The 25965-nt window shown below is 39.0% G+C and overlaps 1 pseudogene; it reads left to right on the top strand.

The window, feature by feature from the left end:
- Window positions 1-709: 709 nt before the first annotated feature.
- Window positions 710-24911, top strand: LOC101600021 (annotated as a pseudogene).
- Window positions 24912-25965: the final 1054 nt, after the last annotated feature.

Raw genomic sequence — 25965 nt, 5'->3', positions numbered from 1 at the left:
GTGGAGAATCTACCATTGTACTCAAGACATTCTTACATTTGAATTTTATGGTGAAGTTAGATTACTTGTGTAATCTGCTTTTAAAATGATTTGAAATAAGACTAGAAATAACAGAGATATTCTACATTAACATCAGTTCATTATATTTCCATGATGTGGTGGTTTGGATGTGAATGTCCCCCATAGACTCAAGCTTTAGTGTTTAGGCTTCCTGCTTAGTCCCTAGCAGGTGGAGCCCTGCTGGAGAAGGTGTGTCACCAAGGGTGGACCTTGAGTCCAGCCCCACTGTGTGTTCAGTGCCACTTACTCTTTCTGCTGCAGATGCGTGATTGAGTATGCCAGCTTCCTCAGCCATGATGAAGCTTCCCCTGGTAACTATAACTCTGCAATAAATCCATCTTCTCGCATCAGTGTTTTTTTGGTCAGGTGTTTTATCCAAGCAGTGAAAAAAAGATAAAAGAAAAACATGGTACCAAGAAGTGGCATCATTACTGCTATGAAGCAGGTTATTTAGTGTTTGATTTGGTATGTGAAACTTGAGAAACATTGCAGTGCTGAAGCAGAGCTCAATGAGCGTTTGAAAAGCCTAACAGACAGCAGTGTGGACTGTGAAAGCTTGGCTTATGATATTTTTGAGGTAAAAGAAAGAACTTTGTTGGAACTGGGCTATTGTTTATTATGCTGGCTGTGTTCTGCCCATATCCTGAGAATGCGAGCAAAGCTGAACTTAGATGAGCTAAAGGTGAGCTTAGTGGAATGAAGTATGGAACAGAAGCATATGAAGGTTGTAAAGTTTGGCACAGAAATGGATATAAGCAACTGATTTTAGGCCACTTAAACTACAATTGTTAAGGAGACTACCACCACTAATGATGGGCCGACTGTTCTGCTCTGGGGAAATGGGAAAGATACCCTGAGGGTAAAACAATCTGCTGAAAGTTTAAGATAGTAAGAATTCAAATTCTTTTGACCTGAAGGAAGAATGCCTAAGAATAATCCTGTTCCTTAAGATCAAGCTTTATTCCTCACTGGATAGATAAATTTGGCTGTGTTACCCACTTGGTACTGGTTTTGGATGTATGAGAAATGCAGGAAACAGGGTCATGAAATCCATCTGGATGGAAGATGTGGCAATGTGAAGCAGGATTAAAAGCTCTACATGGAGGCCCCATGAGGGACCATTGTGAGAGCTGTGAAGATGAATCAAGAATTGCAGTAGAATGGAGACCCCAAGCTTCTGGAAATGCACGACTATGGGCTGGGTACCAAGGAAGGCTGCTCACTCTGCCTGGGTAGAGCTGATTGTAAAGCAAGCAATGCAGTGGGAAGTAGAAAGTTGCTAAAGCCTTTTGGATCCCAAAGTCCTAGATGTCAGACATGGAGCCACAGAGCTTGACGTTTGCCCTTCTGGGTCTTGATCTTGCATTGGTCCACTTTTTCCTTGATAGACCTTCTTTTTTAAAGTAAATTTTTTTTGTTATTTTTGTTTATTTATTTGAGAGACACAGAGAGGGACAGAAAGAGGCAGATAGAGAGAGGGAGAGAGAATGGGCACGCCAGGGCCTCCAGCCACTGCAAACAAACTCCAGAAGCATGTGCCCCCTTGTACATCTGGCTAACATGGGTCCTGGGGAGTCGAGCCTCGAACCAGGGTCCTTAAGCTTCACAGGCAAGCGCTTAACCGCTAAGCCATCTCTCCAGCCCTAGACCTTCTTTTTGTAAGGGACATTTTTGCTCTGACTCTGTGTTGCAAGTTTATAATCTGTGTTTTTATCTTACAGGGATCATAATTAAGAGACAGTCTTGAATTTTGAGTGGTGTTGGGCTTGATAAATACTATGGGGACTTCTTAAGGTTAGACTAATGCATTTTGCATTAAGATCATCATTAATCTAGAGGAATATGGAGGAATGTGGCAGTTTGAATGTAAATGTCCCCCATAGCCTCAAGTGTTAGAGTTTAAGCCTCCTACTTAGTCCTCAGCAGGAGAGCCTTGCTGAAAGAGATGTTTCATTATTGCTGAACATAAGTCCAGCCTTATTGTGTACTCAGAGCAAGATTGTTCTTGCTGCTCTCTCTGCTGCAGATATGTGGTGAAGAAAGCAAGCTTTACCTACCATAATGAAGCTTTCCCTTGAAATTATTAGCCTGAAATAAACCCTTTCCTCTTAAAAGCTTCTCTGGTCTAGTATTTTGTTCCAGAAACAAGAAGGTAACTACTATGCATGGTTATTGGACTAGGGTATTATTCTATTGCTTGTAAATATGTGCTAATAATTTTGAGACATACCTTATATTGTTTAAAACAACTAGCAACAAATAATTTAATTTTAAAGTAGCTATATTAAATATGCATACATTTGAAAAATCATAATATTGGAAAGAGTTGAACCTGAATATATTAATTAATATTTTCTGCAACCTTATGTGTTAATCCCTAGAGGAGAGAAGAAATTAAAGGAATATAAAATACAAAAAATACAGAGACATAAGAAAATTGCCAACCTTGAATGCATAGCACTGATGAAGGCTGGCACCCATGCAGTCCCCAAAGCTTGTGCAGTCACAGAGTTAGGACTTAAGTACTTCTTATCACCTATCATGTCATTAGGGAAGCCATTTAATCATTTGGTAGTAAATTGCTTATAATATGAAAGTCATTTAGATTTATACAAGCTAATTTTCTGGATTTTTGCAAGATAAGACTTCTAGTTTTGTTCTGAATACAGAGGTCTACATGGATCTTTTAGAAGAAATGGAAAAATAGGCCCATATGTATGCATGTGTGCATATATGCATGTGTGCATACTCAGACCAGAATATGTTGGCATTGCAATAACTGTATGCTTTTTCCCAAAGTATACTTAAGTTAAAATAGATACACTACATATTTTTTTTTATTTTCAACACAAAGACAGTGATACTTATTTATTTTGTAATATTCATTATTTCTTGCCTTACTAAGGATATCCTTCAAACAAAAAAAAAATGCCAATATTCTTAAATTTTCTGTAATGTTCTTTCTTTCCTGGCTCATTCCATCTTTGCTCCTTATTTTTAGTAGTGAAAGCATCATAACTAATGTATAAGTTCCTCTTTCTTGGTCTGAAGTAATTTTGGTTCTAATAAAGTATTTATCCTGCAGATTGAAGGTTTCCATTTTCTAGTCTAGAGAATCTAACTTTTTAATAGGAACATAGAAACATAATGAACCCTAGTCTCCAGGGTTCCTTTTCTATTCTGAAAACACAATGTTATAATTTAATCTCCCTGCAATCCTTTCAATGCATAAATCATTGGATTTCCCTTTTCCATATATAAGAGCTAAGTTACCAGGTGAATGTCTCAGGTCCTATGAATCCTACATGAGGGAGGAAGTAATGATGAATGTCAAGTCTTGCAGGTTAAAAAAAAAAAAAAAAAAAAAAAAAAAACCTTCTTGGCTTTTCTATCAAAGTTCCCCTGATCCAGTCACAGCAGTGACCGGTCAGTGCTCAGCAGCAGGAAGTAGGTAGAAACAGACTCATCCAAGCTCCATAGCCACTGATTTGTGGATATAAAACAGGCTGTTTAGGAGAAATCAGACCAAGATGAAGGATGGTTTTTACCCATTTCTCTGTTGCTTCTTCATTACCAGTTACCTGCTGCTGTCTTACTACATATGAAAGACTATGATTCAAACTCCTCCCCATCTGACATCCAGACTAGACACTGAAGGCTCAAGATGGAAATTCACTAATTTCTTTCCCTATTTCCATTTCCATTTCTTAAAATATATTGGCTCGCTCGCTCTCTGTCCATATATATGCATGTGTGTGTGTACATATATTGTACTCTGATCCTTCCTCTCCATTACAGTCAGCTTCACATTGCTTGGAGAGAGCACCTGACCAAAAGCAGATGGTGGGATAAAAGAGTTTATTTTGGATTACAGGTTCAAGGGGAAATTCCATGATGGGAGGGGAAAACATGACAGGAACAGAGGATGGGCAGCACCACCTGCCCAACATCAGGTGAACAATAGCAGCAGGAGAGTCTGTCAAACACTGGTAAGGGAAAGGTGGCTATAACACCCATAAGCCTGCCCCCAACAATGCACCTACTACAGAAGGATCAAATTCTCAAACTTCTATAAACCAGGGAACAAGCATTTAGAAGACATGAATTTATGGAGGACACCTCAATCAAACCATCTCACCCTCTCACTATCCTTCTTGTTCCCTTCCCTAATCACTCCTCCAATGATTCCTCTTTTATTTCCAACTAGTCCCTCCTTTATTTTGGTGTCCTTTTTTGCTCTCTTCCATTGTCCATGAAAACATCACCAGATGGGCCTAATATCACATAGATCTTGTTCAAGGAATAACAGCTACTGTGAAGTCAAGGATTGAAGTGTCATTTTGTGCCTGAAAGACAATATTCTCCATCTTTGGAGAATCTTTGGAAGTTCTTTCTGACACTTGTACCACAATGGTATCCAAGCCTTGGAAGGAATAGTAGAGATGTTTCTCTTACTGCTGAATATTCAATTCTTAATTTTTGCCAACACTCTGATGAGTTTTGAATCTACCCAGTAGTCACTGCAATATGAAAGGACAGGCTTCTCTAACCAAAAGTGAGAGAAGCATTAATATATGGGCATCAACATCAATATTGAATGGGTAATTTGTTGAGCACAATGTATCTATTTAGCCAAACAACAGTAGCTTCTTTCCTGGGACGTATGACCTTCCCAGCCATGGAACTTTGACTACTTCATAATAACTAACAAAGTAAAAAACTCATGGACCACAATTGATTCAGTCTTTCATTTTATTGTTTTCAATGGTTTAAAATGATAGAAATATAATTCCCTAACCCATTCGTCACTGTTTATGTCAATTAATATTTATTCTCCACTAAATAAGCAATTGAAAACAGAAATATTATGGCTAAGATGATGGGTCAGCAGGTAGGATTGCTTGCTGTGTAAGCATGAGGGCCCGAGAGGGGCCTGACACTGAGTTTGATTTCCCAGCACGGACATAAGGAACTGGCCAAACTAACCCCAATGCTTTAGAAAAATCACTGGGGTTTGCTGACTAGGGAAAAGAAAAAGAAAAGTAGCAAAAACGTTAGCTCTAGATTAAGTCTCAAGGAAACATGCAAAGGAGATGCAGAAGGTACCAGTGTTCCCCTCTGGCCTCCACACATATGCACACAAGCAACAGCATCTGCGTACACACACGAATACACCACATGCACATCCCATCACACACCAAACCACACATAGTTCACATAGATGCACAAAAACACACTGAAAAAGAACCACAAATGTCCATATATACAGACTTGCTCTAGATTTTCTTTTCTGTTTTATCCACAAAAACAAACAGCTTCTGATTTTTCTGATGGGAATAGAGAGATCATGCTTGTTTGCTAATTACTCAGGATGAATACATAATCCTCCTTCCTGTATAGCTATCTACATCAAGAGGACAATACTCTGAGGAAGTAAATACTAGCGAATTCTCTAATACTGGGTTCACTTTACCTTGAAGTTCATTGTTATCTTCCACAGTACTTTCTTATTCCTCAGAAAATTTCAGGGCTTTCCTCCATGATCCAAAATGAAAAATAATTTAGTCTTAATTATCTAAAATGCAATATAACTGAGAATGTCAACCTAATATAAAATACTACATAAATAATTCAAAAGATGTCAAATATGCAGGCTTATCATTATTTATATAATTCTACATTTCTGTCAAGATTTAGTTCCATGACAAAGATACTTCCCTGCTCATCTTAAGTTGATGTAATGTAAGAATTAGGGGCCATCAAAATGTTATGCAGGGCAGGGCCTGGTGAAATGATCCCTACAAAGAATAGAAAAGTGACTTATTATAAGAAACTGCCTGTTAAGGGAAACTTTTCACTAGGGGAGGTGCAAACATCTTTTCCCCAAATAGGCCACAGATGATAGACCACAGAATGATTATACCAAACCCAGTTTGGGTGAAAAAATGAATTTATAGGAGTCATTTACAGTGCAGGGTAAGGGGTTACTTATAGGAGTAAGAGCTGACTTAATGGCTCATCACTGAGAATCCCACTGGAGCACTGGTGATGACTCTCAGAAGCTGTTGTCCCTGGAGATCACTGTACCTCCTCAGACAGTACAGCTGGTCTGAGAGTCTCAAGCACCCTGCATCACTTGTAGACAGCTTAACTGGAGAGTCTTAAGCACACTGCATTACTTGCAGGCAGCTCAATCAGCAAGACCCTTTTGAAGCTGTCCTTTACCTTTACCCTTTATGTAGGCTTAGAGCAAGGTCTTGAGATCTTTACCCTTTCTGCCCCACCCCCCAAATAATGTTTTGCTTTCTAATTAGCACAACTTTGGGAGTTATTGTGTGTTTTGGGTAGGTCCCCCAGACTCAACTTTTTTTTTTTTTGACACAAGGTCTCACTCTAGCCCAGGCTAACCTGGAATACACTATGTAGTCTTAGGCTGTCCTCGAACTCACAGCAATCCTCCTACCTCAGCCCCCCAAGTACTGGGATTAAAGGGGTGAACCACCACAGTTGGGTGAAACTTGACTTCTTGAATCAGAGCCTCCTTACTCTCTTCAGGAAAGACTATTTCAATTTATCAGAATCAGTTACACAACACTGCCCAAATAAAATGGCAGGAAATTGGAAGACACCCTGGTAACATACCCGACTAGCAATGACAAGTCTCTCACTCTTGTTTTCTATACCATCTGATTAAGACAAAGACCAGAAATATTGGGCTTGAGAGATTGCTTAGAGGTTAAGGCACATTCCTGAAAAGCCAAAGGACCCAGGTTTGATTCCCCAGGACACATGTGAACCAGATGCATAAGGTGACATATGCATTTGGGGTTTGTTTACAGTGGCTGGATGCCCTGGCACACCAATTTCTAGTCCCCTTATATCTACATCTCTCCATACCTCTCAAATAAATGAATAAAAATTATTTTTTAAATGACTAGAAAGATAGACATTAATGCATACTTTTAACAAACCAAATTTCAACCAAATGGATCAAGTTAGTGGAGCATAATTTTCAAACAGAATCCAAGGTATGTGGTGGAACACAAAACATAGTATTTAATGTGCAGCATCAGTACTACAAGTACATTATAGAAAGAAGTTATTTTACATACTGAGAGTCAATTCATCTTCTGCATGTCATCTTGGAAACACCCCCACGTCTGGTCTACAAGGCATGCTGTGATTTTGTCCCAATCCCATTTGTTCAATTTTATTGTCTGCTCTCTATGCCTATTTATGACTTAAAGGCAGGCAACCCGCATTCCTTTATAAGATATACTCACTAAACTTCAAAATACATGCTATTTTTAAACCTTTGATTATCACTTTTCTCTTTTCCTTTCCATACCCTGCTAGTTCGTTGCAGCTAAGGGAAAAAAAAAAAATAAAACTTTCCTTATTTCCATGCTAGTCTTCTCTTCCTTAGATTACTCATTTGAAGAGTGACTTTTAGATAATCTTAGTCTTCCTCATTGTAATTTGAGCACACTGTCATGAATACAAGAATGCAGAAAATAATTGAAAAACTGTAATAAAAGTAATTCAGGAGATGTCACCACTGATTTCCTTCGCATGTGCCTCATGGGATATGTACTTTTTCATTGTAGGAAAATGAGGCTATTTAATTTCCAAATTTTCTCTAAGATATACAGCAACTTATTCAAACCAAAAATTTAACAGGCTTAAAGGGATTTATAACTTAAATCACATAGAGCCTAAACAGTCCCAATATGCATCTGCGTCTCCCATTCTAAATGCTCTCTGTCTCTCTTTCTCTTTCTCTCCTAGACCTACTTAGAGTTTGAAAATTCCTTCCTTAAGTTCACTCCTTTTGTGAGACTATTCCTGTGGGATCTATATCCTTACAGGTACCCAGCGGCATTGTGGAATTATTACCTAATTGTATTCTTAGACATTATACTAAAAATTAAGTCTTAGACATTATTATTATTGAGAACTTATGAACATAATATAAGTTGGTCATTTTCCCATCAGGCTACACATTCATGTTCCATCTTCCCCATTCCCATTCCACTAAGGGCCCTCTTTGGTTGGGGTTATCAGACTTCACTGTGGAGTCATGAAGGCAGCAGTCAGATTACACCTTCCCACTGTGTGGATCTTATATTCTTTCTTTTGCCTATTCCACAACATTTCCTGAGCCTCTTCAGTGTCTACCACCATATCCCTGGTGGAAGTTCTCAGGCTTTTCTTTTTAAAGCTTTTTTTTAAAATTTATTTATTTGAGAGCGATAGAGAGACAGAGAGAAAGACAGATAGAGGGAGAGAGAGGGAATGGGTGCGCCAGGGCTTCCAGCCTCTGCAAACGAACTCCAGATGCGTGCGCCCCCTTGTGCATCTGGCTAACATGGGACCTGGGGAACCGAGCCTCGAACCAGGGTCCTTAGGCTTCACAGGCAAGCGCTTAACCGCTAAGCCATCTCTCCAGCCCTCAGGCTTTTCTGAGAATAAAACTCATATTTAATCCACCACTTCCTCTATAATGTCTCCTGAGCCTTGGCAGATATAATAGATAAGTTTTATCATGGTTGGGAGTTGAATTTGTTTCCTTATCATGCTGGAATTCTAGGTGTCCCTAGTATTCACTACTATCTGTAAAAAGAAAAGTCAAGCGTCAGAGCAACGTTGACTAAAGGAGATAAATATAGACATTTAGAAGAATTTTGATGGGCATGATCTCTCATTTTATCCAAAGACCAGTGGAAGCTTCCCTCTAGGGTCCCTGACATTCCAGGATATCGGGTTCTTCCAACTTGGTACCAGTTGTAAATTGTCTCCCACTGAGCAGGCCTCAAACCCAGTCAGTGAGCAGCTGATTATCCCTATAGCCTTTGTGCCCATATTTCTCCATGTTACCTGGCTGGTTGATGCTCTTGGTGAACTTTATCCACCAGCAGCTTGTGTAGCATTTCCAGCACTATAAGAACCAGTCATCAGGGAGCTGGCTTCCATCTCAGTTCCAGCATTTCAATATCCTGCCACTACAACCTATGGCGTCTTCAGCAATAGGGAATACTTAAACCTGTTCATTCCATGCATTCTTACCTAAACTATTTCAAATTTCTGGTATGTGGAAGTAGAAAAATAAGGGCCATTTCCTATGTTATTGTGAAAGTTCTTCTTTGTTGTTGTTGTTTTAGTGTTCTTAGTAGTTCCAAATTTAAATTAAGATCTTTGATCTTCTTTGCATTTATTTTTGGGCAGATTGAGAAATACATATCTAGTTCCATCCTTTTGCTGGTGTATATCTACCTTAATTAGCATCGTTTGTTGAGTTGACTTTCTTTCTTCCAGTACATTTTTAATGACTTTGTAGAAAATTAGTTGGCCATAACTATCTGGTATGTGTTTCTGAGTGCTCTATTCTATTTCATTGATCTATATGTCTGTGTTTATGTGTTTATGTTAGTACCATGCTGTCTTTGTCAGGATGGCTTGGTAATTTAACTTTAGGTCAGGAATTGTGGTATCTCCAACAGAATTCTATCTGCTTCAGATTACTTAGTTATACATGGTCATGTGTGATTCCATATGAATTGTTGGGTTTTTTTTTTTTCTAGTTCTAAGTAGAATTGCATTGAAACATTGATGGTAATTGCTTTGAATCCATGTACTAGTTTTGATAATATAACCATTTTTAAAATATTAATTCTGCCAGCCCAAGGGCATGGAAGGGCAGCCTGTCATCTGCTATTTTCTTTATTTTTTAAAAATTTTAGTATCTTAAAATTTTCTTTGTAGCAGCTTTTCACACCTTTGTTGAGGTTTATTCCCATGTTCTCTATTTGGGCGGGGGGGAGCTATAGTGAACTTCCTTGTTGGAATAAATGGAAGCTACTAAAAATCACTATGCTAATGTTGTATCCTTTAATGTTGCTGAGGGTGCTTATTAAAGCTATATGGAGACTCCTGAAAAAGCTGACTATAGAAATACCAACAGACCCAATTATACCATTACTGGGTATCTACCCTAAAACCTTCAAACCAAAAGCCAGAGAGATTTGCTCAACCATGTTTGTAGCGGCTCAATTCGTAATAGCTAAAAGCTAGAATCAACCCAGATGTCCATCATTAGAAGAATGGATAACAAAGATGTGGTATATCTACACAATGGAATTCTATACAGCAGTAAGAAAAAATGACATAAAGAAATTTGAGGAGGGCTGGAGAGATGGCTTAGCGGTTAAGCGCTTGCCTGTGAAGCCTAAGGACCCCAGTTCGAGGCTCGGTTCCCCAGGTCCCACGTTAGCCAGATGCACAAGGGGGCGCATGCATCTGGAGTTCGTTTGCAGAGGCTGGAAGCCCTGGCGCGCCCATTCTCTCTCTCTCCCTCTATCTGTCTTTCTCTCTGTGTCTGTCACTCTCAAATAAATAAATAATTAAAAAAAAAAAGCTAAAAAAAAAAAAAAAGAAATTTGAGGAAAAATGGTTGAACCTGGAACAGATCATTCTCAGTGAACTTACCCAATCACAGAAAAAAAAAATCGACACATAGTCTCACTCATCTACAACACCTAACCTGAATCTACCCAAGATACCTTACATACCCAGCAAGCACCTCATGGACTAGACAATAAGATGGATGGGAGGGCTGGGAGGGCATCGAAGGGTGGAAAACAGTAATCTGGACCCAAACGGCAATGGTACCATAAAATTCTACTTCCTAAAAGACAGACCAAATGGCTGAACCTTCACTAGTCCCTTACAGGAAACACCTGAACCACAAGACACTGGAGAGGGTAGGATCAAGACTGACCTAAATCTCCTACATCTTCCCTCCCTCCCTCTCCCCCTCTCCCCTGTATCTCTCTCCTCTCTAACTTTTGTATATTAGTTATGTTCTTCCTCAATTTCTTAGTGGACACTGACCTGTAACCCCCACTTCCAGCTTGGGCCTACCATCCACAATGAGCTTTTGATCAGAGAAACCTACAAGGTTTCCCAAAACAATGACAGACTTCTGTCAGAGTACTTGATGACCCACCAAAGGTCGGTGGTAAGACCCTATTGCTGAAGACTCCATACGCAGCTGACACATAAAATGGAATGACATGGCTGGAAGCCAGGAGAGAGTCAGTCCCCAGACAGTCAGCGTGTCTAGTGCCAGAAGGTGCTACATAGGCGACTGGGGGAAATGACCAAGATCTGTCCAAGCAATGCATTGTTTAACCTAATTAGCAACAAATAACCAGATGTGATGCCCACACAAGTGCAATAGTGGTACACAGCCATGGTGAGGAACCAATTGCTCTTGATTTGGCTAACTGATCCACTCAGTGGTACTAGACCCATAGCTGGAGCTGGGAAACAAGTCAGAACCATACCCAAACACAAGCCCACTCTACAATATCAAGCTATCATCAATCATGGGGTACAAAAGGGCCTACACTTATTAAACTCTCTATCAAAAGTAAGTGTTATCTCAATTTTCTGGGTGCTAACTTACTCTTCATTGGAGAATCTGCTTCTCTTTTCCAGATAGATGCAGATCCTAAGAAGAGAGCTGCCCCAACATACCTCAAAAGGGGCCCAATTGAAACTAAGGACAACTGGCGAAACAAGCAAGGGTGATGTTTTCCTGTGAATCGGATACCAGCACAAAGGGGAAGGAGACCAACACAGAGAAAAATCAACTCCTACCAAATCAGAGAGCCAGAACCTCAGAGGCCCCCAACACTTCAGCACTGAAGCAGACCAAAATGAACCCAACATGGCTCAGGGAAATTTTGCAGAAGAGGGGGCAAAAAGAATGTCAGAGTCACATGTTGGGTCATGATATGCAGAGACATTTATCATACCAATAACTGGGGGCTAACTCCACAATGCACGACCCATTTTCATAAACAAGGAGGGTCCAAAGGGAGGGGGTAGATCACAGATGAGCCTAAACAATGGTACCAAACTGCCTGTATTTACTGAAAAGAAAACTAATAAAATAAATTTACAAAAAAGCTAGGAGTTTGTTTTTAATTTTTTTTTGTTTATTTTCATTTATTTATTTGAGGGCGACAGATATAGAGAGAAAGAGGCAGATAGAGAAAGAGAATGGGCACACCAGGGCCTCTAGCCACTGCAAACGAACTCCAGACTCATGTGCTCCCTTGTGCATCTGGCTAACGTGGGTCCTGGGGAATTGAGCATCGAACTGTGGTCCTCAGGCTTCACAGGCAAGTGCTAACTGCTAAGCCATCTCTCAAGCCCAAAGCAGAGTTTTTTTGTTTTTTTTTTTTTTGGTACAGTATGGAGTATCTCTTAGGCAAAGAATTGATTTCATGAATTCCTTTCTAATTTTGTTCAATTTATATTTTTCTGCATTGCCTTACTGCTCTACATATGATTTTGAACAATACTGGAGATACTGGGCACTCTTGTCATGTTCTAGATTTTAGTGGAAATGCCTCCAGCTTTTCCTTATTTAGTATAATACTGGCTGTTGGTTTATCATATGCAGCCTTTATTATTTTGAAGTATGTTCCATCTATTCCTAGTTTCTCTAGGATTCTCATCATGAAGGCATGTTCAACTTATTCAAATATTGAGATGATCATGTGATTTCTGTTATCAAGTTTATTTACATGGTAAATAACATTTACTGGCTTACATATGCTAAACCAATCTGGCATCCCTGTGATGAACAAAAAAACTTGGTCATGATGTATAACCCTCTTAATGTGTTTTTGAATTTAGATTGTAAGTATCTCATTGAGAATTTTTACATGTATGTTCATCAAGGAAATTGGCCTGTAGTTTTCTTTTACTGTTGCTGTTATGCCTTTGTCCAGTTTGTGTATCAGGATAAATACTGGCTTCAAAAAATTAGCTTTATAATGTGCCTTCCTTTACCGGAGCAGTTTGATAAGAGTTGGTCTTAGATTGTCCTGAAAAGATTTGTTTAGCATGTGTTTGTTATATACACATATATGCAGATGCACACACCTTATATTGCAGTCAGGTTCACATTGCTGGCAAAATACACCTGACCAAGAACAGCTTGTGAGGGAAAAAAAAAAGGCTTATTTTGGTTTACAGACTAGAGAGAAATCTCCATGATGGCAGGGAAAATGATAGAATGAGCAGAAGGTAGATATCACCTCTTGGGCAAAAGGAGATGGACAACAGCAACAGGAGAGTGTGACAAACACTGGCAAGAGGAAAGTGGCTATACTACCCATAAGCCTTCCCCCAACAATACACTGCTTCTAAGAGGCATTAATTCCCAAATCTCTATCAGCTGAGAAACTAGCATTCAGAACACCTAAGTTTATGGGGAACACCTGAATAAAAACACCACATTCCACTCCTGGCCCCCGTGAACTGATAATAATACATGATATAAAATACAATGCATTCAGTCCAACTTTGAAATTCCCAATAATAAATTATATATATGGTTTATTTGAGAGAGAAAGGAGAGAGAGAGGGAGACAGATAGAGAATAGAGAATGGGTGCTCAGGGCCTCCAGCCAATGCAAAAAAAACTCCAGACACATGTACCCTATTGAGCATCTGGCTTGCATGGGTCCTAGGGAGTTGAACCTGGGTACTTTGAATTTACAGGAAAATGACTTAATGGCTAAGCCATCTCTCCATCTCAAGTTCCCATATATTTTTTATCAGTGCAATAATTTTCAGACAGTCCCATAGTCTGAGCTCTATTAACTGAGCCATAATACCAAAAAATCTTCCATGAAAACCATGATATCACAGAATAAACATTCACACTGCAAAAAAAAATGGCATTGAGTATAGCAAAAAATATTCAAAGAAATATTCCAAATCCAACAACTCTAGCCAGTGACAATTCTCTGAAGTTCAAATTCACCCTCTAGCTAGGCTACTCACAGCCCTGGAAAATTTCATCTGGGGCTAGCAGCTCTCTTTAGCAGCTGTTACATGGTCCCAGCATCTCTATTGGGTCTTCATTACAACCCACAGTCTATCCTCACAGCTCCATCAGATCTCCATGCAGGCATCCAGCAAACCTGCTGCCCATGACCATTTCCAAAACACAAGACCATGTCTCAAATTCAATGACCCTCTCTTTTCTGCATTTCTTACACTCCATAATACCAGGTAGGCTGCCACTTTGTTAATCCAGGGGGGAATAAAGAGGATTTTGGAGAACAGGACACTCCTTGAGCATTCAGGCCCCTTCAAAAGACTCTATATTCTTTCTGCTGTCCCAGTGCAGATAAGATGGCCCAATCTCAATGGCTGTTAATATTTCAAACAAGTACAGGTGAACAGGCAGCAGTTTGGGCCCAAAGATATCATTTTTTTGTGCCATATTCCTCTGCTCACTCCAGTCCATTTCTACTCAATGCAACCCTGCACAAGTTCTCAGGGCATAACAGCAAGCTTCTCACACAAACTGCTTCTGGCCCCATCTAGGCAAAGGTCTTTCTCATCCTCATAAGCCAAACCTATATAGTCCTTATTTATAGTCTATAGTACTTACTGCATTCAGGTCTTTTAACTCTGACCAGAATAGTCCAACAAGCTGTACTTACAGCAGTACAAGACATCTCTTAGGCCAAGTTTTCAAATCCTTCCATATCCTTCTTGCAAAGCAGTTCCAAAAGGCCAAATGCCACACAGTCAGGTTTCTAGCATCAACGACACCACTTCTGGCTACCAACATTACTGTTCCAGTCAGGTTCACATTCCTAAAAGAAATCACCCAACCAACATCAGCTTGTGGGATGAAAAGGTTTATTTTGCCTTACAAACTCAAGGGTAAGCTCCATGATAGCAGGGGAAAACAATAGCATGTGCACAAGGTGGACATTGCCCCCTGGCCAACATAAGGTGGACAACAACAGGAGAGTGTGGCAAACACTGGAAAGGGGAAAGTGTATATAATACCAATAAGCCTGCCCCCAACAATATACTACCTCCAGGAGGCAACACCTAAGTTTATGGGGGACAGCTAAATTAGACCACCATACCCTGTGTGTACTTTTACAGAGATGTTTATTTCCTTAAAGTAAGATCTCTTTCCTTGAACACAGAATTGTTGTTTTCAGTGTGACTGGTTGAACAGCATGTTCCAGTGATTCTCCACCCACCATAGGGAAAGGTTTATAGATGTGCAAGGCCGCCATCAGCTGTTGCATGGGTGCTGGAGAATCATTTTCAAGATAAATCAGAACTACACAAGCTCTAATGCTTGCATAGCAAGCACGCTTATCTGGACCATCTCCTCTTCCCAATGCATAAAAGTTTTATAGAATTTAGCACTGAATCCATCTGGCCCCATGCCTCGGTCTGTGGAGAAAATTTTAATCACTGTTTCAATAACATTACTTGTTATGGATGTGTTAAAGTTATTTATATCTTCTGTCATTAATGTAGTAGATAGGTCTTATTCATTTAAAAATTTATCAGTTTTATCTGGGTTTTTCAGCTTATCCTTCTGTAATTTTATTTATTTGTGTCTTTTTGTTTTATTAGTTTGGCTAGAGAGCTGTTAATTATGTTAACATCTTCAAAGAACCAAGTTTGTTGGTTTGGTTCTGTGTACTCTTCTTGCTCTATTTTATTAATTTCTGTATTGCTTATTTCTTGCAATCTACTGACCTTGGGAATGGCTTTTTATTATTTTTATAGGTTTTAAGTTGCACCCTTATGTTTGAGATCTCTGAATTTTTGAAGTGAGCACTTATAGGTATAAGCTTTCCTCTTAGAACTTAGAACTGGTAGGTTGTGTTTTTATTTTCATTAATATAAATGGTTCATTCAATAAAGTACTATATAATTGTTGTGTAGCAACTTTTTCCTAATGGAAACATTCCCAACTGGGGACCCGTAGGAAGGAAGTTTCAGCATGTCAGGAAATCAGCAAGTCTGGGAAAAAGTTACAAGACCCATCTGAAGGGAAAACAACTGCTTGGAGATGGGACTTTCTGACTGAGCTGCCTGAGAGTCACGTCATGTGCTTGAGTGTGTCTGATCAGCTGAGCTACCTGACGGTTGTGCAGTGAGCTCCAGAGATACAGCTTCTGTGAGTGCTCACCCATACTGGGCAGGCTTTCTAGTGATGCAGCTGCCTTTGAGTCATTCACGCTGCTGTAAGCAACCCCTCACCTGGCTCTGGAAGTAACCCTAATAAACCATGCATTTAAAAAATATTTTTATGTATTTTTATTTGAGAGAGACAGACAGACACAGAGTATATAGTGTTTTGACAATAATATGATGTGGGGCTTTTTGTTTTTGGTTTAATCTATTTGGTGGTCTACATACTTCATATACTGGGACTGGCATCTCTTAATTTGGAATGGTTTGCTATAATTTTATTTAAATTATTTTGTATGGGCTGGGTAGATGGCTAAAGGTTAAGACACTTGCTTTCCAAGCATGACCACCTAGGTTCAATTCCCCAGTAGCCCTGTAAATCCAGACGCACAAAGTGGCACATGTATATGGAGTTCATTTGTAGTTGTGAAGCCCTATTATGGCCATTTTCTCTTTCTCTCTCTCGCTCTCTCTTCTCTCTCTCTTTCTTTAACACACATAAATAAAGTATTTTTTTCCCTATGGCAATGGTCTGAAGTTGTCTTTTCTTGCATGCCCAAAACTCAGACATGTGATCTTTTCAAGGTCTCACACATTTCTCTCATGTTCTGTTCCATTTGACCTATTGTATAGATCAGGGTCTTCATGAACCTTTTTGTTTGGCTTGCTATATTTTGATTTTCTGTATGACTCATATCTCTTTATTGGGTTGCATTTTCATATTCTGTTTAGAATTTCATTTTCCATCTGGATGTTTATTTGTGCCATATTTGACCTTATTCAGGATTTCATTCACGAGTCAGTATCTTCTTTGAGTTCCCTTTTTAAGTAATCATTATGTTTATAATCATTATTTTGAGCTCTTTGTCAAGATTTTCTTCCAGACTCCAGTCATGAGTGTCCTCTGCCATTGCCTTGGTATTTCTTGGGGAAGACATATTGGCTTGGATTTTCAGGATACATTGAGATTTGCCTATCTGGATATAGTATATTGGCCAGGTCTTACTGACACACTTGTGCAGAGTGAGAGTACTTGGAACTATCTGTGATATCTCTTTGTGTCACTTTTCTTTGCTCTGCTTTGTGGTGCTAGAGGTTCTGTTTTGCAGGTACTTGGTACTGCTTGAAGGTGAAGTGGGTGAAGTGGTCTCAGTTCAGCCTCTGCTGAGATTAAACCTGCACGTAGGACTCAACCTAAATGAAAGGTCTTGGGTGGCCCCTGCTTTATGAAGAAAGGGGGGTTGTTAGAGGAACTTTGGGGCTAAGTTTTATTGGACTTACTGAAGTTTTCATTTCCAACTTCATTTCAGTTTGGGTGTTCTTCAGTATTTCGATCTCTTTATTAGATTGTATTTTCAGACCCTGAATTATGATCCATATTGTGATGGTTTCAATTAGGTGTTACCCATAAACTCAAGTGTTCTGAATGATTGATCCCCAGCTGATGGCAAGTTGAAACTGGAGCCTTACTGGAGGAGGTGTGCTGTTGGAGATGGGCTTAAAGGTGTTATAGCCCACTCCTCTTTGCTGGAGTTTGGCTCACTTTCCTGCTGCTATTATCCACCTGTTGTTGGAAAGTTTTATGGTAGAGTCTTTCTGGTCAATTATGCATAGGATCATGCCATCTGCAAATAGGGCTAATTTGACTTCTTCTTTTCTAACATGTATCCTTTTTATACCTTTCTCCTGCCTTATTGCTTGGGATAGGATTTCTAGTACTATCCTGAAGAGCAGTGGTGAGAGAGTGGACACCCTTGTCTTGTTACCAATTTTAATGGTAACTCCTTGAGTTTTACCCATAATTTGGGCTTTATGTGCTTTGTTATTATATTGAGATATAGGCTGAATGTCTAATCTCTGAGGCATTTTAATCATGAAGTGATGCCATATTTTGTCAAAGACCTCTACATCTATTGGTGATGCAATGATCATGTGGTTCTTATGTTTAAGTTTATTTATGTGTTGTCTTATGTTAATCAATTTAAATATGTTGAACCATCTCTGGGTCCCTGGCATGGACCCTGCTTCATCAAGGTGGATAATGCTATCGATATATTGTTGAATTTGGTTGGCAAGAATTTTGTTCAGGATTTTTGCATCATTTTTGCATCATTGTTTAATAGTCATTCAGTCTCCAGGAGCTGGTGCTATTTTGGTTGCTTCTCTTGTTAATTTCTAGCTTAGAAGCATTATGGTCCCATATGATGCAAGAAGTTATGTCAATGTTCCTGAATTCATGGAAGAATTCATTATGGCACTCAAGCACAAGGTCCTTGCAGCCACACACCAGCATCAGGGGAGGTGGGAGCTGGGGAATCAGGAGAAAAGCATATATTTTATTCAGCTCTTTGTTTTGTATCCTTTTGTACTCTCTGGAAGAGTTTGCTCCTGTCTTCTGTGAATTCGTTGTCTGGAGGTTCATCTAAGTTGACCTACTAAGGGAAGGTTACTATGGGAGTGATGATTTTTAGACAAAACATAGTTCCCTGTTGCTCAGTCAATTTTGAAAGATCATTTTTCTGTATGTAGCACATGTGATTGGAAGTTATTTACTTACTGGACATGAAGTATATTTTCCATGATTCTCTAGCTTTTGGAATTGCTAATAAATGATCTGAAGTTATTCTTATAGTCTTTTTTTTTTTGCATGTATATTGGTGTTTTCCCCTTATACTTCATTATGTTGTTTCCTTACTTTGTATTTTTAACTTATTGACTATGATGGATTATGGAGAGGTTCTCTGGTCATGTGTGTTTGGGTTCAAAATGCCTCTTGTGTTTGCATGTTGATTTCTTTCTCCAGGTTTAGAACATTTTCTGCTATAAATGAATTAAATAATCTGCCTATTCCTTTTGGCTTAGTAATAGTTCCTTCTTTGACCCTGAGGATTCTAAAGTTTTGTCTTGACATATTCCTAGATTGTGCTTTCTTTATATATGAATATTCGTATTGTGTCAGTTTCATCCATCAATCCTGAATGTCATGCTTCTGCATGAACTTATTTGTTGTTAATGTTCTCTGCTGTAATTTTTATTGGAGATATTCCAAAGTTCCTATTTTGTTCTCTTTCATTGTTTAAATTTCTCTATTGAATTTATCCTCCATGTTTCAGACTTTCTGCTTCAATTTGTTAACAGATCCTTCCACTTTGGAGACTGTCTTGTCAAAATCGTGAATAGATTTCCTTAATTCATTCATCTGCTTATTCAACTCTAAATGGTCATCCATCCTTTATAAAAGCAGGATTACGGGGCTGGAGGAATGGCTTAGCAATTAAGGTACTTGCTTGCAAAGCCAAAAGTCCCAGGTTTGATTCCCCAGGACCCATGTGAGCCAGCTGCACAATGTGGAACATGTGTCTGGGAGCTCATTTGCAGCTGCCTGAGGCCCTAGAACACCCATTCTCTCCCTCTCCTCTCTCTCTCTCTCTCATAAATAAATAAAAATATTTTCTTAAAAAAGCAGGATTTCTTAATTCTTTCTGGCATTTCCCCTATCTCAGTAAATTTTTCTTCCATTATAGGGGATTCAAGAAGTTGGAATGGGTCCGTGTGGATTTTCTCATAGTCTTTGTGTTTCTTTGTGGTGCTTTGGTCACTTGTTGGAATGGATGTGTCTTTCAGGTTTACCATCTCCTTTGGTCTTCAGTTCCTGTGGTTTGTTGCATTATCTGTGCTGCCTTATAAAGACCACCTTATTCAAACTGTTTCCTTTAACTCTTTAAGGTGTAGTCACAGTTCAATCTTCTTTTTGCCTATATATAGAAACCCTTGATAGTATTCTTTGTGCTCCTGTTACTTTTCAGTGCCATGCTAGGCTACTGGTTGGATAAGGGGTGGTTCATAGAGTAAAGGAAAGATCTAGTGAAATAAGGAATGATAAGAGGTAGTCAGAATATTTTGTAATATTTTCAATGAGAGAATATAGAGAAAAGTTTTGCTAGGCCTATAAGATTGATGGACAGTTGTGGAATTATACTTTGGTGAAGTGCAAATTAAAACACAGTGGGTTAACAGTTATTTTACAGAGCTGCAAATAGTTAGGTAAAACAACCAATCAGGAAGACAAATTAAACCCCTAAAATTTTAGAGCATAAAGGTACCACACACATCCAAAAATAAACAGTCAAGAAGAAAATATCACAAAAGCACACAAACCTACCACAGACAAACATACCACAAACCAACTATCAAAAACACACCACTAAAAGCCAAGGAAAGAAAACCACACTCATTTTCTCCCTCAGAAGTGCCCAAAGAATATTATTTTTCTAGTCCACTCTCCTCTTCAAATTTTGTCAACACTGACTTGAGCTTTCAAGAAGCTAGATGTCACTGTGAGGCAGGATAGTAATGTACTTAATGCATTTAAATTTATTTAAGTAGGACATGTTCAGGAATGCTTCTGTCCTTTATCCAAATTCCTTAAAAAAATATGATATAAATGAAGAATCAAAATGAAGAACCCAAAATGATTTAAGAGGGCAGAGTTAAATGTAAACATGTCTTATTCCTAATTACAACATTCTGGCTGAATATTAGCATATCTTTAAATTCCTGCTCTTTTTTTCTTTATGTTAATTATCATTACATACAAGATATTTCATATGGATACATCATGTGTTGGTACCCTCTTTTACCATGTTCCTGCCCCCATTCCATTAGAGATGTTTCTCATTGGGGTTGCAGGTATTCCCCATGGGGTTGTTGTTTATGCTTTGTGGGAGCAGTAGTCAGTTATTCTGGGGGGGGAGGGGAGGGAATGCCTCTGGGCATGATGTCTCAACATGTGGCTCTCACAGTCTTTCCACCCCTTCTGCAAAATTCCTTGAGCAGTGTTGGGTGAGTTTCAAGTCTGCTTCAGTGATGAGCTCCTAGGAGCCTCTGGATCTCTACTTTGGTAGGTGTTGAGTATTCTTTTATCTTACTAAATTTTGTGATTTTTTTTCTTCAGATCCATTTCTGAACATTTACCTTCCCTATTTACCTTCCCTATAAAATTCCCTCTCCTAATAGAGTACATTTTCTTATAAGCAATCATTCACTGTGACCCACAACTATTGACATAGTATTTATTGCAAGCCATGTAGATGTTACAAAGCACTAACAATTCTTATTTTAAAATCCAAAGACACAGTTTTATTTGTCTTCTTAACATAATAAAGATAATCTCAGAAGAGTGAAACTAAACAACTTTTCTTCTTGTTGTTCCTACTATACATTTTATACTAAGAACAGATTATCACAGGATTATTGAAAGCATCTCCAAAGTGCAGTGCTGCTTACAAGTGAAAAAGCTATGGTGTAAGGGTGAGTGTGTGTATGTATGTGGATATATGAGTGCAGACGAATGGGTAAAAAGATGAAAGATAGCTAGATGATAGATAGCTAGATAATAGAGATAATGAATGAATGTCACTTCAATGTGCACTACTTTATAAACACAATGTGATGACACTAATTTAACAAGAATTTGTAGCTGCCAGTGCATTCCCTTACTATTTATTATCTTGATGTTTATGTACTTTGCTCTGACCCCTTTCCCAACACATCACTGTGTTTTGTAGAACCAGGATGGGGTTTTCAAACACTTTATAAACACATTCTCTTTGTCTTATAGACCTAGGGTGGATTTTTCAGATACAAAGTTTGTATTAACAAATTAGTCTTTGGCCTCTGATTTATCCAGACTGAAGATGATAACACAGTTTGTAATTTTAACTAGCTTTGTAATTTACACAGGTAGTAGAATATTGGCTACAAAGGAATTTATTGTAGTAAGAATGTTTAGTTGCTTTTATTTTCTAAAGGCATTGTTTTTGCTACTTAAAGGATTCTTTATCCACATTTATTTTCTTTAATTTTTTTATTACATAGAACTTTTGTATGTACATATCATATGTGGATACCATCATTTCCCTCCTCTCTGCTCACATTCCACTGAGGACCCTCCTCTCTGGGAAGGCTGGTGTTCCCCCAGAGGTTGTGAGTTACGAGATGTGAGAGCAGCAGTCAGTCATTTTAGTGTGTATGCCAGGGGTTGGGGCCAGTGGCAGTGCCTCTTCCACTTTATGGCCCTTACAATCTTTCCATCCCCTCTTCTGCATAACAGTCTTTCTGCCCTCTCTTCTGTAAAATTCTCTGAGCACTGGTGGGTGTGTTTTAAGTCCACTTTAGTGCTGTGCTTTCAGAATGTTCTGGATTTCTGCTTTGGTGTGTTCTGAGTATCCTCAGTGTCTGCCTCTATCACCCCGGATCTAGTCTCTTGCTCACCAATTCCTCTGTGGTTTCACCTGGGTCCTGGCTGATGTGTGAAGGGTGGATTATCTCCTTGGTTCTCACTGCCTGCTGAAACAGATTTTCCAGTGGAGACTGAGGTCAAACAGGTTTGCATGTTAGATTTCCAAATAGAGGCTGCATGGAGCAGCATGCTGTGCATGCAGTTCTGTCTCTGAGAGAAGATGATCAGAGGTTGGTGATGGACATTCACAATCCCAGGTGACTTGTGTTTATCATTTTCTCTTAACCCTGGTTTGAATATTCTCTCTTGTTTTGCCTCCTACATACTTCCTGCAGTATATCAAATATATTGTGCTTACACTGTTTTAACAACCATCCTTTTCACCACTTTTTACAATTATTCAGTTCACTTGACTTCTGCTTACCTCATCATTTTCCTACCTATTGTCCAACAGAGAATACTTAATTTGTGCTGTAAAATTGCCACTGTATTGTATTTGGCTGCCAAATACATCTAAACAGTCCCTACATGATCAGGAGTTTAGTAGGTAAAGTAACACAATGCTGAGTACTGAGGACAAATCCAATTTAACTTCTACATTTCCACCCAGAAGTCTTTTTTTCTTTTTTCCCTAGCAATGGTCAGCTTCTGATCCCATGGCTTTCACTGACGACATGGGCTCCCAGTTGGAAATATACACTGGGACTCCATGGATCCTAGCAGGGAAAGCATGGCAAAATCAGGCACAGGGTTGTCACATCTCTACAACTTGATGGAGGAAGTAGAGACAGTGAATGAATGAGCTGACACTGGCAAGTGGGGATAGACTAAGACATCCCAAGGCCCACAGGCCTCCAGTGACACACCTCCTCTGGCAAGGCTCCACCTCCAGGAGGCTCCACCAGATGGGGATTAAGTATGAGGTTTAATCACAAACATATGCAGCCATGCAGAACATTTCACATTGAAATCACCCAGGGCTTCTTTTCTTCCTGTAACATTGGCTGTTCATTTTCAAAGTACTTTTGACTGTTCTTTCTTCTATCTCAACATTGGAGTGCTTCAGGACAGAGTTCTTGTTTGTCTCTCATTACCTTCATTCCCTTAATGATCTTCCTGGCTTCTCTGTACATCTTCACCAGATGTACTAAAAGAAAACAAAATGCTGACATGTTTCCACAGTTTTCTTTCATTTTCTTTTTGTTCTCTTCCTATTTATTTTTTATAGACCAAGGTAGCAAAAAAAAAAAACAAAAAAACAAGAAAATGAAATAACATTGCTGCTGTGATTGCAGAATTACTCACAGCAATCTTGGAAGAAACATGCCCATTGGGAGAAACAACAGAATTCAACAAATATCTTGTGTAGTGCCCATTATGTGAATGACACAGTGCTAAGAAGCCAAATGGGAACCAGTTCTGTTCTCAAAATGCTTACAGCGGTACACACAGAATGTCAGGGCACAAATAACCATCACTATAAAGGAAGAAAAATAACCTCGAGCTCCTTTTCATTAACCATAAACTTCTTCCCTCTCTCTTTTGTCCTGAGAAAAAGCAAAATAAAATAAAAATAGACCACAGAGTGTCTTTCCCTTAGCATCACACCTTTCATGCTTTTAAGTTTAAAACCTTGAAGGAATTTCTTACACTTACCCTACTTACCTTTTAATCTTAGTATCTGTGTTAGATCACCTTATTTTCACTGAATTTATCATCATTAGGTTGATTAAGGACTGACATCCTTGGGCCCTGTATCTTTCTCTGCAGCTTCCATCTTCTTCAATGTCCCCATTTAATGTACCAACCCCCCCCCTTCTGTCCTAGTCATTTTAGTTCTCCTTTGTTCAGTTTCATCCCAACTACTGCATAAAAGAATCTTGACCTAATATTAAACTGAGGTGAAGATTTTATAACACAAAGCACTGTAAGAATCAGTAATATAAAGTCATTCTTTGAAACCAGCAATGGTTTCCACTTCTGGTACAGAGCCAGGCGGTGGCAAATTCAAGCCCTGTCAACCCGGTGGTGTTCTTTGATGTCAGCACTGGTGACCAGGAAGTTGGCCGCATGAAGATCTAGCTGTTTGCAGATATTGTGACCAAGAGGGCCAAGAACTTTAAGCAGTTTTGTGCTAGAGAATTCAGAAAATATGGTGTTCCAATAGGATACAAAGGGAGTGCCTTCCACGGGGTCATAAAATACTTCATGATTCAAGGTGGAGATTTTGTTAACGGAGATGGTACTGGAGTCACCAGTATTTACCAGGGACCATTTCCAGATGAAAAATTTAAACTTAGACACTCAGCTCCAGGCACTTTCCATGGCAAATAATGGGCCCAGTACAAATGCCTGTCAGTTCTTTTTCGCCTGCTCCAAGTGTGACTAGCTAGATGGGAAGCATGTACTGTTTGGAAAAATCATGGATGGACTTCTAGTGATGAGAAAGGTTGAGAATGTCGCCACAGGCCCCAACAACAAGCCCAAGCTACCTGTGGTGATCTCACAGTGTGGAGACATAATTCAGACCAAAACTGTATTGGGTCTCCTTTGCTTTGGATGGCATTCTTGACCAGTTGGACTGTGTTTGCATCTGCCTGCTTTCTCCACAGCTGATAAAGGGATCCTGGGAGTATCACAGTCTCAGCAAGATCATGTTTAAATTTTGAACTGTAAGTAAAGGCCTTCATGTTAAAAAAAAAAAAAAATTAGCAATGTTGGGTGTCATGGTACACAACTCTAATCCCAGCACTTGGGAAGTGGAGGGAGGTAGGAGGATCACTGTGGTTTGAGGCTAGCCTGGGACTACAGAGTGACTTCCAGGTCAGTCTGGGCTACAACAAGACCTTACTTTGAAAAAAAAAAAGAAAGAAAGAAATCATGAAAGCTAGTGGGCATTTATGTTGTACAAAATCAAGTGTAAATAAAATGGGCATTTTTTTTTTGTAATCTAAAACTATTTTCTACTAAATCCAAAGCAGTTGGTTAAATTATAAGTTCTACATTACAAAAATAATGTTAACCAATTGAAATATGATCCTATGAAAGTAAATCATTGGTGGCTCTATAAAGCAAGTCATACAATGATGAGGCATACTTGGTATATGTCACAGGGGTAGAAGAAAACACAGTTATTGATTTTAAGCATTTTAGACTTGTGTCAGGTACTGTGGTAGTTTGAATGTATGTATGAGCAGAGAACAAAAAAGATCTTGCTTCAAATGAGGAGGGGGGAGGGGGCAAATGCCAGACCAAGCCAGAGATATTCCTCTGACCTCCACACATGTGCCATGGCATGTGCACACACATACACAAACACATACACACACACACACACAAATAAATTCATTTTCAAGAACTAAAGTAGCTACATAAAAGACATTAGTTCAAGTAGAAGTTAAATGGTAATAAATCTCAAATATTATGAAAAGAATTCTTGCTTTGGATACGGGCTTAAATTATATTAAAAGCCTCTTGCAATGTATAAATATTTTGATTAATGAAATCATTAGATGTATTTCATTAGTTTAAGCTTTCAACTTTGGACATTTTTAAATTGATGTTGCCTTACCAATACCTTAGATTTTGGAAAGTGGTGATGAGAGCTACTTGTGCTGTAAAAGATT

This window comes from Jaculus jaculus, chromosome 8 (assembly GCF_020740685.1).
Source record: "Jaculus jaculus isolate mJacJac1 chromosome 8, mJacJac1.mat.Y.cur, whole genome shotgun sequence".
NCBI lineage: Eukaryota > Metazoa > Chordata > Mammalia > Rodentia > Dipodidae > Jaculus > Jaculus jaculus.
This window is presented reverse-complemented; position numbering and strand designations above follow the sequence as displayed.